This window comes from Oncorhynchus mykiss, chromosome Y (genome assembly GCF_013265735.2).
Source record: "Oncorhynchus mykiss isolate Arlee chromosome Y, USDA_OmykA_1.1, whole genome shotgun sequence".
Lineage (NCBI taxonomy): Eukaryota > Metazoa > Chordata > Actinopteri > Salmoniformes > Salmonidae > Oncorhynchus > Oncorhynchus mykiss.
The window spans coordinates 19511298-19528564 of record NC_048593.1 but is presented as its reverse complement, the minus strand read 5'-3'; the positions used below and the strand labels follow the sequence as shown (position 1 = coordinate 19528564).

At 40.7% G+C, this 17267-nt stretch overlaps 1 pseudogene; it reads left to right on the top strand.

Moving 5' to 3' along the window:
* Positions 1-9664: 9664 nt before the first annotated feature.
* LOC110509339 lies at positions 9665-13760 on the top strand (annotated as a pseudogene).
* Positions 13761-17267: the final 3507 nt, after the last annotated feature.

The window sequence follows — 17267 nt, the reverse complement described above, 5'->3', positions numbered from 1 at the left end:
TTTAGAAGGAGAGAAATGGTAGTACTTGATTATGCATAGTTGGATGGATAGACGAGGAACCTGTGAGAGAGAGAGAGAAAGAGGGGTGGTATTACTGTAATCTCTCTGATCACACTCACCCTCAAGTTGCCTTGGTCACTCAATCTCCCCCATTTATGGGCAGTCACTGACTCCCGCCCCCGGGGCTGCCCTGACTAGACCCTCTAGTTGGGAAGGGGGGCGTGAGGGGCAGGGAAGGGGGCAGGTCGGCATTGTTTGTCCTCAATCTTGCCCTAGAGGCAGCTCTACAGTGGTCAGCACACTCCACAGCTGGCACAGCTACAAAGTATTAAAATTGGATTTGAAACCTAACCTTAACCATACTGCTAACCCTAATGCCTAACCTTAAATTAAGACCTAAAAGTTCATTTTTGTTTTCATACATTTTTACAATAAGCCTATAGCCAATTTGACTTTGCAGCTGTCCCATCTAGCGAACATCACTCAGTTCTGCCTCCAGTGCAAGATTCATGACAGTCAATCTACGGGAAAGGGGCTCTGAGAAGCTGGACGAGGAAAAACGGGCATGAAACAAAGGATCACATGCCGAGATCACGACAGGCATGTGGAGCAGGGCGACGTCTCCCGGAGCTGAACATGTAAGGAAAGATCTCAGGCATGGGAGAATCTAGGTGTTATTGTAGTGTGATTCCCATTAAACAAGCTCCAACTCTCACACACCGATAGCACAGCTGGCTCAGGACAGGATTGCAGTCCTGAACAGGAGTCCCAACAAGTTACCGTAAAGCTTGTACAATCCCCCTATAGTTCAGCGATTGCTCAATTAGACTGAGGGAGTGAAAGCTGTGAATTTATGAGCCATATTATTTACGTGCCATGAGCAGCTGGGATGAGTGACCGGTTTGCTAGGCAGCTGTGGAGTGTCACAGAACATAAATCATCACAGATTGGCTGACGAGTTTATTTATTCACTGTTGGCACCAGTGATTGTTGTTCATAGAGGAACAACAATAATTACATTTATCCAACTCTAAATATGAATAATTTTCAGATGTATTATAAAAGTGAGAGAGCTTTTTATTTATTTAACCCTTATTTTACCAGGTAAATTGACTGAGAACACATCCTCATTTACAGCGACGACCTGGGGAATAGTTACACGAAGAGGAAGGGGGATGAATGAGCCAATTGGAAGCTGGGGATGATGAGGTGGCCATGATGGTACAAGGACCAGATTGGGAATTTAGGCAGGACACCAGGGTTAACACCCCTACTCTTACGATAAGTTCCGTGGGACACCCGTTTTAACGTCCCATCCGAAAGACGAGACAGTTTAATATCCAAATGTAACATGTAAGCATTATGCAGACAGTAAGCGACTTGCAACTGGTCTTGTGAGTAAAGTGTTGACATGACTATGACCACCCTTACAGAGACACGACTGTGTTTCCAGCATATAATTGCCCAGACCCTAGCGCAAAAGCAGTGTTTGAAATGTATCCCTAATCAGTTTGAGGCCCTAACAGATCATGACATAAGTGAATCCGTTCTATCAGACCTATCCCACAGGGTCAAGTCCCCACATGCCGTGTGTACTGTTCTCACCAGAAGACCCATTCTATGAAAGTGTGTGTGTGTGCATGTGCTCATGTGTGACCTTTTGACTTTACAGGTATTTGCGCTTGAGAGTGTACTATTCTATCACCCATGTCATCAGTGTCAGCATACAGTAGATAGTCTAAGGAAACATAAGTCTATTTCTTCCCTTCTCACAACCCTGCCTTTATTGCTCTTACCTTCCTCTTCCCGTCTCTCTCTAACGAGCAGCCCTATGACCTGCTGCTGGGAACATGTGTTCCCACGAGGGGTTTGTGCTTCTCATTAAATTCTGGAGGTGGCGCTCACATGCACAGTCCTCCGTCAGGACCAATAAAAATACAAGGGGAGAGAGAGCCAAGGTCTCTGCCTGGGGCTGCTCTAACAGGTTACACAGCCTCTCTGCTCACATGGGAATGGCAGAGAGATCGAGACAGGCACAAGGTGTTTGGCTGGATACGACACGTGAGATATTGCTGGCACGTGGGGATGTTTTGAACAACAGTGTACCTGGACTGGTATGTGTGGGACTGTGTGTGTTCTGAGCTTTTTCTTTGACTATTCAACACTTTTATAGCTTGCAGCTGATTTCCCTCACACCTGCTGTGAGATTATGGGGTCTTTGACATCAAATCACAGGCTAATCATTAACAGCTATCAGTAGCATGTCATCTTTTTATTTCTGAGGCGTAGCAGTTAATGAGGGAATACCCAACGTTAAAAAGAGCATGGGAGAGTGGAGGGAGGGAGGGAGGGGGAAAGGAACGTGAGAGAGGAAGGAGATGGAGAAGGAGAGGGAGGACAGAAGCAAAAGAGGAGGGTTGCAGGTTTTTCTGATACTAAAGCAGTGTGGAGTTCTCCTTTGTTGTGGCTGTGTGTGTCTCTGGCATGCTGATTTGTGACTAATTTGTGAAAATCACATTGCCAGGGATACCACACTGCCATGGCCTTGGCGTCTGTGACAGTAGCTGGAGGAGACTCATCTGACGCAAGAAACATCGGAGCTGTGTGATTGTGTGCAGAGCTTATTTTACTAGTGAACAGCAAGTGTTTTCAAATTGTTCAAGCTGGCCAAATTTTACTGGGTAAAATAACTGGCCTAACCTATCGGACTGACGAATCACATAGAAAGTCACAATGCTGGAGAACAAAATAGCGTGTCTTCTTTGTAGGATTGTGCTAAATATGATAGCTGTCGTGGAGTAAAAACAGGTCCATCCTGAGTGGGAGGAATATTACAAACTGTCATTGTAAAAAATAAATAAAAAATTAATATCTTATCATAGAGCAAATAAGTCATGCTCTTTCCATGACATTGACTGACCAGGTGAATCCAGGTGAAAGCTATGATCCCTTATTGATGTCACCTGTTAAATCTATTTCAATAAATGTAGATGAAGGGGAGGAGACAGGTTAAAGGATTTTTAAGCCTTGAGTCAATTGAGACATGGATTGTGTATTCTACACCTGCATTGCTTGCTGTTTGGGGTTTTAGGCTGGGTTTCTGTACAGCACTTTGAGAAATCAGCTGATGTAAGAAGGGTTTTATAAATACATGTTATTGATTGATTGTATGTGTGCCATTTAGAGAATGAATGGGCAAAACAAAATATTTAAGTGCCTTTGAACAGGGTATGGTAGTAGGTGCCAGGCGTACTGGTTTGAGTATGTCAATAACTACAACGCTGCTAGATTTTCAACACTCAACAGTTTCCTGTGTGTATCAAGAATGGTCCATCACTCAAAGGACATCCAGACAACTTGACAACTGTGGGACGCTTTGGAGTCAACATTGGCCAGCATCCCTGTCAAATGCTTTTAACACCCTGTCAACACCCGAACGAATTGTGGCTGTTCTGAGGGAACTTAATATTAGGAAGGTGTTCCTAATGTTTCTGAAACTCAGTGTTTTTTTTAATTTAACCTTTATTTAAATAGGCAAGTAAGTTAAGAACAAATTCTTATTTAAAATGATGCAAGGCAAAAGGCCTCCTGCGGGGATGGGGGCTGAGATTAAAAATGAGGGGGGAAAATGCACATTTTAGAGTAGACTTATTGTTCCCAGCACAAGGTGTACCTGTGTAATGATCATGCTGTTTAATCATGTCAGGTGGATCGATTATCTTGGCAAAGGAGAAATCCTCACTAACAGGGATGTAAATAAATTGGTGCACAACATTTGAGAGAAATAAGCTTTTTTGTGCGAATGGAACATTTCTGGAATCTTTTATTTCAGCTCATGAAACCAACACTCTACATGTTGCATTTATATTTATGTTCATTGCAAACCCATGTGGTGGATGTAAAAGGGATTTTAGCATGTAAATTGTGGTGGGGGCAAAAAATAGAAATGTTGCAGATGCATGCCAGTAAAGCCACAACACTAAACAATACATGAATTGCACTATAACGGTGACAAACAGTGCCCACAAACTGTTAGGGCCTACATAAAGCTGTCCCAAAAGCAGAGCTTTCTTTTCAGCACCATGGAGTGAATCCTTACCACTGCTACACTTGGCTATCAGCGGAGCCTTTTCTGGGAGCGAAACAGTTAATTCAGACTCATTTACTGCCTTTAAAAAAACATAGCTGATAAGGCTGACTTGCTTAAACAAATGTGGTTTCTACTGAGAATTGAGATGTACAAACTACGGCATAAGGGAACGATGAGCGGAGAAGAGGCAATCTGTAAATTTAATTTAAGTCATTAATGAGCAAGCTAGAACGGACGTAGTCAATATAACTATTTGTTCAGCACTTTTGAAATGTACCAAGACAGAATTCAGAACATGGACCATTCTTACAGTATTCTCCCTGTACACCAAGTCAGAACCATAGGATAAATAAAGGGGACATAAAAAGACAATGAAAGCTCTTACAATATACAGTTGAAGTCGGAAGTTTACATAAACTTAGGTTGGAGTCATTAAAACTCGTTTTTCAACCACTCCACAAATTTCTTGTTAACAAACTAGAGTTTTGGCAAGTTGGTTAGGACATCTATTTTGTGCATGACACAAGTCATTTTTCCAACAATTGTTTACAGACAGATTATTTCACTTAATCACAATTACAGTGGGTCAGAAGTTTACATACACTAAGTTGACTGTGCCTTTAAGCAGCTAGGAAAATTCCAGAAAATTATGTCATGGCTTTAGAAGCTTCTGATAGGCAAATTGACATCATTTGAGTAAATTGAAGGTGTACCTGTGGATGTATTTCAAGGCCTACCTTCAAACTCAATGCCTCTTTGCTTGACATCATGGGAAAATCAAAAGAAATTAGCCAAGACCTCAGATTTTTTTTTTAGACCTCCACAGGTCTGGTTCATCCTTGGGAGCAATTTCCAAACGCCTGAAGGTACCGCATTCATCTGTACAAACAATAGTACGCAAGTATAAACACCATGGGACCACGCAGCCACCATACAACTCAGGAAGGAGACGCGTTCTGTCTCCTAGAGATGAATGTAATTTGGTGCGAAAAGTGTAAATCAATCCTAGAATAACAGCAAAGGACTTGTGAAGACGCTGGGGGAAACAGGTACAAAAGTGTCTATATCCACAGTAAAACGAGTCCTATATCGACATAACTTGAAAGGCGCGCTCAGCAAGGAAGAAGTCACTGCTCCAAAACCGCCATAAAAAAAGCCACATTATGGTTTGCAACTGCGCATGGGGACAAAGATCGTACTTTTTGGAGAAATGTCCTCTGGTCTGATGAAACAAAAATAGAACTGTTTGGAGAAAAAAAGGGGAGGCTTGCAAGCCGAAGAACACCATCCCAACCGTGAGGCACGGGGGTGGCAGCATCATGTTGTGCTGGTGCTTTGCTGCAGGAGGGACTGGTGCACTTCACAAAATAGATGACATCATGAGGTAGGAAAATGATGTGGATATATTGAAGCAACATCTCAAGACATCAGTCAGGAAGTTAAAGCTTGGTCGCAAATGGGTCTTCCAAATCGACAATGACGCCAAGCATACTTCCAAAGTTGTGGCAAAATGGCTTAAGGACAACAAAGTCAAGGTATTGGAGTGGCCATCACAAAGCCCTGACCTCAATCCTATAGAAAATTTGTGGGCAGAACTGGAAAAGCCTGTGTGAGCAATGAGGCCTAGAAACCTGACTCAGTTACACCAGCTCTGTCAGGAGGAATGGGCCAAAATTCACCCAACTTATTGTGGGGAGGCTTATGGAAGGCTACCCGAAAAGTTTGACCCAAGTTACAATTTAAAGGCAACGCTACCAAATAATAATTGAGTATATGTAATCTTCTGACCCACTGGGAATGTGATATATCGTTCTCTCTACTATTATTCTGACATTTCACATTCTTAAAATAATGTGGTGATCCTAACTGACGTAAGACAGGGGATTTTTACGAGGATCAAAATGTCAGGAATTGTGAAAAACTGAGTTTAAATTTAGTTGGCTAAAGTGTATGTCAACTTCCGACTTCAACTCTACAATGATTACATTTATCTAAAACAGGCAATAGGCTACATGTGCACCATTAAGTCAGAACATTAGGTGAAATTATGAAGGGAAAAGGGACCAAATTATTAGGGTGAGGCACATGGGCTACTAACATCTTACTTCACAACATACTTAGCATTGCTTTCTTAACTACAGTATTCATATCTCCCTGGCATACTACATAATTTATTCAGCAGCATACAATACATCTTTGGACTCACCGTGTTGTGCTGTGCTCACTTGAACAGGAAGGTGGCGCTACGGTCCTTCATGGGCAAATTTTGTCATAAAAATCTGTCATTCTCTGGATTTATGGTGCGTTCAAGACCAGATTGAATCATGATGACATCAGTGATCTTCAGGTCAGAGCTCTAGAAAGAGACCCAAGTTCCCGACTTGCAATTCTGAGTTGGATGACCGTTCAAAACGTATTTTCCCAGTCGGCGCTCACTGAAGTCTGAGATTTCCCAGTTTTCCAGGTTTTCAGTTGTTTTGAACGTGGCAGAAGTGATGCTGGATTGACAGCATGGCCAATGTTGAATATTTATCATTTGAAGCTTGGAAAAGAGACCCTTAAACTCAGACTTGGGACCACACACCCACTCCACTGAATAACAGTGATTGCTTTTCAATACTTGCAGTTAGGCACTGATTCCTTCCAAACCACTCATTGTTGAATTTGCAATTTCCAACTTGTTGTGTAATGTTCAGTGGTGAAAACTACTTATGTAAAAATACTTTAAAGTACTACTTTACTATTTATTTTTTTGGACAACTTTTACTTTTACTTCACTTAATTCCTAACGAAAATAATGTACTTTTTACTCTATACATTTTACCTGACACCCAAAAGTACTTATTACATTTTGAATGCTTAGCAGGACAGGAACATGGTTAAATTCACCTGTGTTTTTGCATGTACATAGCTTGGTTGATTAATCTTATGCTACACAAAAGTAAATAACAGTTTTTGTGCTTTAGGTAGTCTCAATAATCAATATCACCTACCCTGGAAATTATTCTCAATGCAGGTTGTGGGTGATTAACTCACTGCCTGATTCCAATAGGAATAACACATCACTTTGCAAGCCAGCATAATGTGACTTGCTTGCAGGCTTGATGTGGCCTGTAAACCAGGAGTTTCAGACCACTGCGTTAAGGTGTAACTTGGCAAAGAAGGCTTTATGATATATGTAATGTATTGTCATAAGGAGTTACATTCTACACTGGAAAATATGCAAATAAGGAATACATTTTTAAAATGTAATTATATGTTCACTCAACCTAAAATTGTAAGTTGAGTAAGCATACAGTTCAACAAATAGTTATAAGGCGCCCGAGTGGCGAAGCGGTCTAAGGCACTGCATTTCAGTGCTAGAAGCGTCACTACAGACCATAGTTTGATCCCGGGCTGTATCACGACCGGCAGTCCCATAGGGTGGTGCACAATTGGCCCAGCGTTGTCCAGGTTAGGGGAGGGTTTGGTCGGGGTAGGCCGTCATTGTAAAAAAATAATTGGTTCTTAACTGACTTGCCTAGTTAAATAAAGATTAAATAAAAACTTGAGAACATATGTTGGTTTAGCTATATGCCCAAAGGTTGAGGCAACTCAATCCTATTGCAGCTGGTTGCCTTGCAATTGTACATTTGAATCAACATTGTCAAAAAAGTTTTACAGTGCAGAGTATGTGCACGGGTGCGCTTCACAACTGTGGGACACAACTGAGACCAAAATAGCTGACAAGTTTAGCCTCATGCTTTAACACCCCTGGTTGTTGCTGGAATTGACCCTACTACTATTTACTTTGTGCATCTACGTCATCTTGCTGAGCATACCTTTAAACCTAACCTAACCTATGACCTTAACCCATCAGTTTATATATTACTGCCTCACTGTGGCAAGACGTGACATCCCAAAAAACTATACAACACATAAATGGACGCATAGGTCATTTTCTGTCCCTAACACTAAAACTACGACTGAAACAAAATAATATAAAAAGGAAAGGTTCATGTAATTTTTTATAAAACTTTTTAAAAAACTTTAAAAATTCAAAAGATGATTTCCTCGCATGATTTCCTGTCTCATTTTCTGTACCCCTCACTATTGTTATGTGTAAATCCTGCTATTTGTAAAGAGATCAATAAGACCTTTCTTGACTTCATCTGGAAAAATAAGTCTCACAAACTACAAAAATCTGTCTTTCTAACAAAAGAGCTGAAGGCGGTCTAGAAGTGTTGGATTTTGTTGACATAAATAACACTCATGATAAACTGGTTGAAAAAGTGTTTGATCAATACTGATTCAATATGGTATTTCATTCCAAATAATGTGTTAAATAAATTGTGAGGTCTTCAATTTTTACTGAAATGTAATTATATTCCTGTAAGATTACCTTCTAATTGGCTAGGTTTCACCAACAAGCTATAATGGCCTGGAAAATGTTTCCTGGACAATTGTTCCCCACATAAAGCTATTTTGTGGAATAATTCAGACATAACTATAAGGAATCAACTGGAACATTGTTCTACCCCAGCTGGCATGAGAGGAATATTGACTTTGTTCTTGATATTTTCGACGACAAGGGTAATATTCTCACATGTGAACAATTTATAACATTGAAAGAGTTTCCAATACCTTTCAGAGAGTTTATTTCTGTGATCAACGCCGTTCCCAGTAGTCTAACTACACTAATGAAAACTCATCTTAGTTTTGGGAATGATCAAAGTTTATCCAGAACTCAGATTGGAAGGCGTGGGCTTACTTGAGAAATCTTGTTGTAATAAATGTATAAGACAAATTCTTCATTCACAAAACCAACTTACACCGAGAGGAAAGTTTTTCTGGAACATGCTTATTCCTGACCTTGTCTGTTAAAATGCATGGTTAAAAGGCCTTACAAATTCTGTATACCAAACAAAGTTAAGGAAGTGCACTTTAACATAAGATATATCCATGTAATTCTATGATATCCAAATTTGTGGTTCATGTGTTTTCTGTGAAAAAGAAGGTGAGAATCTGTCTCGCTTGTGTGCCAGAATTTTAGGAAAACCTAGCAAAATACTTATTTACCATTATGAACAATGCCTATGTTTTTGACATGAACGATATAATATGTTACTATTGCAATGATAACAAGACCACTGAAATTATTGTGCATTTTCTAAATTCTTGTTGCCAAATACTTCATACACACACAAAAATTCCAAAATTCTCTACCAAAATTACACATTTTTCTGATTGAATTTAATGATCTTATTAAAACATTAACCCTAGTGAATAACGTCTTCCTGAATCATTATAATACGATTTTTTCAGAGTGAATACAATTGCACTAAAACTGTTTATTTTTTGTATTATTGATATTTTTTGAATGTTTGAGTATTTTCTTGTGTTTTATTTTGTTAGACATGTTTGATGTAGTTCATGTAAGTTGATTTTTGTATTATGATTTTTTTAAATGTTAAAATTATTTTAAAAAGATTCTCACATCGATACTTAACAGTAATCGAAATTATAATTATATTCAATACTTTTTGAGAAGGGTGATTTCATAAATCACGAATATAATTGTTTTCGCTTGCAGCAATGTTGAGTAACGAGACTTTTCAGACACAATTATCCACCATTGTCTAGGTATTAGTTGCAGTTGCGCAGATAGATGAGTAGACTCCTTCGCTGTTGTTATGAGTCTGATGTTGGTTCAGCAGAATAAGGAAATTAGTTTGCTGAAGAATAAACTTCGTGTGAACAAAACCTAGATAGTGACTACACATTTGGTCGGAAAAACGAGTTTGCTGGTGAAAACGTGGCTGGCTAGCAAACTAGATAGCTACAAACTTTTACCAGTGAAGGTTACCTTGCTAACGCGTTAACTGTTACTGAACCAGATACTCCACCTCTCATCTGTAACTACTGTCGTCTGCCCACCTACCAAGTTCGCTACCTGAACATCAATTGGAACCTGTTAGGTCGCTCTAACTTCATATTTTAATCTTTCAGATACAATATTCATGAAGATGTTGGAAAAAAAGGGCGATGTTAATGAACGTGATAATGGTCAAAAGGGAGAAGACTTCCACAGGAACGAGTGTCAGTCGGGAAAAAGGGATTGAGGTGGAAGGCGCACCAAAAGGTACACACCCATAGACTGTATCAGAGAATAAATGCGTCCGCCTAGATAGATCATTGGTCATTAAAGGTGTGTGTGTAAGCTGAAGTATTCTAATTGTGTGGAAATGTATAACTTGTCAGCCAAAATCAGCAAGTGTTCTAGACTAGTTCAATTTGTACTCCCTCCCTACTTAATAACCCACTTAGCTAGCTACCTGAACAGATAATGATATCAACATGAACAGTGCATGTGTAATGCATGATGTCAATACTACTGTGGTGTCAAAGGTTGTTGAAAAGTGTGTAGCAGAACAACTGATTGCCCACCTCAACAACAGCCCCTTCACATTACACTCCATGCAGTTTGGCTTCAGAGCGAAACACTCCACAGAAACAGCCAACTGCTTTCTTCTGGAAAATGTGAAGTCCAAGATGGACAAAGGGGGTGCTGTTGGGGCTGTGTTTCTGGACCTAAGGAAGGCTTTTGACACTGTTAACCATGAGATTCTCATCACAAAATTGTCCAAGTTCAACTTTTCCCCTGATGCCTTGAGATGGATGAAATCATACCTTGAAGGCAGAACTCAGTGTGTGAGAGTGAGCAATGAGCTGTCGCCCACTCGTAGCTATGATGTGGGCGTGCCCCAAGGGTCAATACTGGGGCCCCTCCTGTTCAGCCTGTACATTAATGATCTGCCTTCTGTCTGTACTGGGTCTGAAGTTCAAATGTATGCAGATGATACAGTGATATATGTGCATGTAAAGAGCAAACAACAAGCTGCACAAGAACTCACTACTGTAATGGTCCAGGTTACAAAGTGGCTCAGTGACTCGTGTTTGCATCTCAATGTGAAAAAAACTGTTTGCATGTTCTTCACAAAGAGGGCAACAGATGCTACTGAGCCAGATATCTATGTGTCAGGGGAGAAGCTCCAGGTGGTATCCGATTTTAAGTACCTTGGCATCATACCTTGGCATCAAAACTGTACTTCAAATCTATGATACTCCCCCACTTAACATACTGCTTGACTAGTTGGGCCCAAGCTTGCTGTACAACATTAAAACCTATTCAGTCTGTCTACAAACAGGCTCTCAAAGTGCTTGATAGGAAGCCCAATAGCCATCATCATTGTCACATTCTTAGAAAGCATGAGCTCTTGAGTTGGGAAAATCTTGTGCAATACACCGACGCATGTCTTGTATTCAAGATCCTTACTGGCCTGGCTCCCCCTCCACTCAATATTTTTGTTAAACAGAAAACCCAGACATATGGCAGCAGATCCACAAGGTCTGCCATGAGAGGTGACTGTATAGTTCCCCTAAGGAAAAGCACCTTTAGTAAATCTGCATTCTCTGTGAGAGCTTCCCATGTCTGGAATACACTGCCATCAGACACACATAACTGCACCACATATCACACTTTCACAAAATGCTTGAAGACATGGCTAAAGGTCAATCAGATTTGTGAACATGGTCCCTAGCTGTGTGTTGCCGCTTTCCATGTTGTCTGTTGTCTGTAGCTTGTGAGGTGTGGAAACACTTTGTTGCTTTTATGAATTTTGTCTTGCTGCTTTTTGTTTTATGTTGCTCTGTCTGTATGCTACGTCTTGCTTGTCCTATGTTGCTCTGTCTGTATGCTATGTCTTGCTTGTCCTATGTTGCTATGTCTTGCTTGTTCTATGCTGCTATTGTCTATATTGTAATTGTTTTTAAATAACCTGCCCAGGGACTGCGGTTGAAAATTAGCCGGCTGGCTAAAACCGGCACTTTTACTGAAACGTTGATTAATGTGCACTGGCCCTGTAAAAATAAAAAATAAACTCAACTCAACTAGGCTGATTTCTATGTCCAAAAAGAGAATACATTTGACAAGTATCAAACACTGGAATTAAATTCTTAGCTAGCAGATTTATAATGAGGAATATTTTTGGTGTTGTTGCATGTCTTATTTTTTTTACACATACTGATTTTTTTTGAGACCGTATTCATTTCTACAACTACTGCTCTGACCCTCTCTCTGAGGAGGCTCATCAAGAGGAAGAGGATTTTTACTCCCAGACCTCCCCTTGGGCTGACTCAGACAAAGATAATCAGAGAAACACTGAGACGTTGACAAGACCACACTGAATATGGGTAGACATGGTCAAGTCCAATAGCCGTATTGTATTGTGCAATTTTATGAAACATATTACTTGAATCAGTCAGCTAATGGCATCGTGGTACCACTACCACCATTTAGCCAACTTTTGAGTGACTTTTTATGATTAAGGATATTCAGGACAATCTGTCAAAAAAACATTTAAAATTAGTGTTCCTATGCATTTATTGGGGTAAATGCCACCATCAGACTATTAAGGAATACTTTTTAAGGGTGGGTACATTGCTGTTAAAGTTATTTATGAGAAATGGTCATTCATATCCACAATATTATTCATATATGTAATGCAGTAGTTTGTTTTACATTTGTGCCTCAGCAACCTCTGTTGCAGATGTGGTATTGCTCTCTGAATTTGATCATCAAGAGGAAGTTCACCTTAATCCCCAGATCTCACCTGCATCAGACCCAGAGAAACAAGATGGCCATCCCTCAAACACAGAACCAAACCCAGGCAGGATTGGAGATAATGTGCAGAATGGTGATTCTTTAAATATAGCCCAAAGTTCGGATAGAAGCGCTGCCACCGGAGCAGCGAAGAAGCCCTTCATTTGCAACTTTTGTGGAAAGTGTTTCAATTGGAGATATATGCTTAAGCCCACCTTAATTCTCACATCAAACCCTTTAGTTGCCCGCAGTGTGGGAAAGGTTTTAGTACAAAGACAGGGTGTAGTAATCACCTCTTGGTGGTGCTTTCTAAAGAGAAGACCTTCAAATGCGCAGATTGTGGGAAGATGTTTGCGTTGAGAAGTAGTTAGGTCAAACACAGGGAGCTTAACCCAACTCGGAACACCTGCACAACATGTGAAAAAATATTCTGTGGGGAACATGCTCTGAAAAGGCACAACTTCAGTGATCACGAGGAAAGGGCACACAGCTGCTGTCTAAGACCTTTCAGTCATGGTATCAATGGGATCTTCATAAAGCAGAGCACTCAAAGGAGAAGTATTGCTGTGAATCCTGTGGCAAGCTTTTCCTTTCATCCTTATCCAGTCAGAGTGCAACTCCTCAAGCAAGGGCTTATCACTTTGATGCATGTGGCAAAGGGTTCCGTCTTTCAACCAGTCTCAAAGATCATATGACTTTACAAACTGGACAGAAACCTTTTGTCTGTGGTTTATGGGCAAGAGTTACTGTTGAGCAAGCCAGCTCAAAGCACATTTGCCCATATCAGAGAGAAACCGACTGTCTGTGACGTATGCGCCAAGTGTTTTCATCTCGCACACTTTTGAAAGACAAAACCATGCACACTGGACAAGAACCTGTCTCTAATTCATGTGGCATGCTTCCGGGGTGCAAGTGCTCTCAAATGACATGTGGCCTCCATCCATACCAGAAAAAGAGACTACCAGTATGTCTGTGATCTATCTGATGCAACCAGGCTCAAATGGCACGATCGTACATACATACTGGTGAGAACAATCTTTTGCCTGTAATATGTGGTAAAAAGTTCTGTAACCCAGGCTTTCTCACACAGGGCAGAAATTGTACGTTTGTACTACTGGTGGTAAAGGTTTCACCCAATTAACAATCCTTAAAATACGTCAGTGCAGTCACACTGGTGAAAAGCCTTACGCGTGTAATATATGTGGGGAAGGCTTTACCTCGCATCATCGCGTGCCGACGCCAAGAAACACAAGATGATTCACTTGCCTTCTTAACTTCAAAGTCACGTCTGTAGCCACTGTGGTAAAGGCTGCTATCACAAATCTGTGCTGTATCAGCACATACACATAGGAGAAAAAAATTCAACTGTTATATTTGTGGTAAAAGTTTCACAATGAAGGCTACATTTGATATCCACATGCCTCAGTCAAACAGGCGAGAGACCATTCAACTGTTGCATTTGTGGGAAAGGTTTCACGATAAAGTGTACTCTTGTAGACCACATGAGCACTCACACGGGACAGACCATATGCTTGTGAAGTGGCAAGAGATTCTCCCAGACAAGTCATTTAGTTTCTCAAAGCCTTACGCGTATGTGTATGGTGTCGTGTTTGCGAGCAGTTTGCTGATGTCAACGTTGTGAACAGAGTGCCCCATGGTGGAGGTGGGGTTATGGTATGGGCAGACATAAGCTACGGACAATGAACACAATTGCATTTTAGTGTTTGTGAAAGTGTTTGTGTCCAACAAATGTGGGAATGGCTATGCATGTGTCCAAAACCTGAAACTTCATAGGTGCAAGTTCAACTAGAAAACAGTCATTGGAAAAAATGTACAGGATCACTCTGAAGAAAACCTGATCCCTCTGTATAATGGGATGGGCTTATTTCATAGATGTTCAGTTTCATTTGATGGAGAGATTATACTTTTAAAGGCACAATAGACAATTCTACTCTACTGTTTGGATGTATACTGAACAAAAATATAAATGCAACATGCAACAATTTCAAAGATTTTACTGAGTTACAGTTCATAAAGGAAATCAGTCAAATAAAATAAATATATTAGGCCCTAATCTATGGATTTCATGTGACTAGGAATACAGATATGCATCTGTTGGTTACAAATACCTTTTTTAAAAATGGTCCTCAGGATCTCGTCACGGCAATGTCCATTCAAATTGCCATCGCTAAAATGCAATTGTGTTCATTGTCCGTAGCTTATGTCTGCCCACACCATAACCCCACCTCCACCATGGGGCACTCTGTTCACAACGTTGACATCAGCAAACTGCTCGCAAACACGACACCGTACACATGGTCTGTGGTTGTGAGGCCAAAAACGACATTGAAAGCAGCATATGGTAGAAAATGTCATGTTAATTTATCTGGCAACAGCTTCGGTGGACATTCCTGCAGTTAGCATGCCAATTGCACGCTCCCTCAACTTGAGACATCTGTGGCATTGTGTTGTGACAAAACTGCACATTTGAGTGGCCTTTTATTGTCCACAGCACAAGGTGCACCTGTGTAATGATCATGCTGTTTAATCAGCTTCTTGATATGCCTCAGGTGGATGGATTTTCTTGGCAAAGAAATGCTCACTAACGGATGTAAACAGATTTGTGAAGAGAATTTGAGAGAAAGAAGCTTTTGAAACATGGGACCAACACAATTTTTGTTCAGTGAAGATGTCGTTGTTTTGTCTTCAATGTGTAGATAAGATATTTTGGGAAATATTTATTGAATCAACGGGAAAAGTCAATACTTTCCTAACAAGTTTTAATTGGAATTTTGCCTTGAGTGAGCAATAGTTTTGTTGTGTGGTGTTCTGATTGCATTCAATTAATTAATATTACACCCAATAGATGAGGGTGACATTTTGAGTTTTGCCTGGCTGATCTGTGGTGGTTATAATTCAACACTGCCAGCAATAAAGGTCTAGCCTCGTGAGGATAGGAAGTAAATACTAACACTCATCTACTTGCGTAGCCAACACAGTGCTGTGGTGATGGAACAAATAAAAAACAAAAAATGAAATCCCCTTTACATTACTACTGTGATCATCTCTTCACACATCAACACTTGCTTTAGGGCCTAATGTTACAAAACACTTCTTATTCGTATCCCTTGAAGCACGTGTCAAACTCATTCCATGAGGGCTGAGTGTCTGCGGGTTTTCGCTCCTCATACTTGGTTGTTGAATAAAGTTCATTAATTAGTAAGGAACTCACCTGGTTTTATAGGTCTTAATTGAAAGGAAATGTCAAAAACCAGCAGACACTAGGCCCTCCATGGAATGACTTTCCGCCCTGCCTTGAAGTTTCTGCGTGGTCAATCCGACCTGCAATGGCCGTACAGCATTTACTGGTGATACGGCCTCTAAGAAGTCAAGGCATTCATTCTTCTACGCAGCGCTGTTGTAAAGGAAGATGTCATGGAAGTGAGTTTGTTTGTACAGGACCTCACGCCCCAACCTAACAAATCATGTCAATGCGGAGCTATATGGAGCCCTCCACATTGTTACAAAATGTGCGAGGCGCTTGCCGATGCAGTACAGAGCTCGATTTGTCCTCTGCAAACCTCCAGAGGCACCTCAATTGTGCCACACCCTTCTTACAGAGTCTCTGTACCCTATTGCTAGATCAAGCATAAATTTATTTAATAGGCAAGTAATTCCAGAGCTGGCCATGACTGGACTAAAGACTGGAATGGAATGAAATATGATGGTCACAGAGGGATTTGCCCGGGGACCAGATGCGTGAATTTCTAAATCCACTAATGTCTGGAATATCTTTGTGTTCGTTTCATTCAGGAAATGGTCCTCTGCAAGCTGGAATGTTGACTAAAATGACATTTGAACCTACTCTACCTGTTACCTGCGTGGTTGGTCCTTATGTGGGCAGAGATTTGACAATATATCCACCGGAAAGTATTATTAAACCAACGTTTCAAAGTGCTGGTTGTGTGTTCAGATTTCCATTAACTGAAGCATGGTCAAAACCATGTAAAGGTGAGCTTGGTGAGTATGCATGCTGCGTCTTGTGTATTCACGCTGTGTGTGCACGCTTCGTGATATAAATCTGAACACACTACCATTGCTGTTCCAGTGAGACTTACCCCCACACCAGTGGGCTGCCAGTGTTTTATGTTAATGTAGGCTCTGTGTGACACTAAAGACTTGTGGCAAGAAGAATCAACAACCTCCATCAATCAAGACAGTTGCTTTGTGAGGTGAATTTACCCCAGTGTTTAACCCAAAAGGCTCAGACTTGTCTGTTTCCATCTACACGGGCCGGCATCCGTGTCTCACTGGGCCATGGCTGCGGCGGATCTGCTCTATGTTGGAGCCAAGGCAAGGCCCTGGGTACTTTCCAGCTTGGAATTACAAGACAATGGAAACACCAATTACACTAGAGCAGCCCACAAAAAGACTCAAATAGTCTGATTATTTCACAGAGCAATTTTGTATTATTATTATTAAAGGTGCAATATGCAGAAGTCGCTACATACAGTTTAAGTCGGAAGTTTACATACA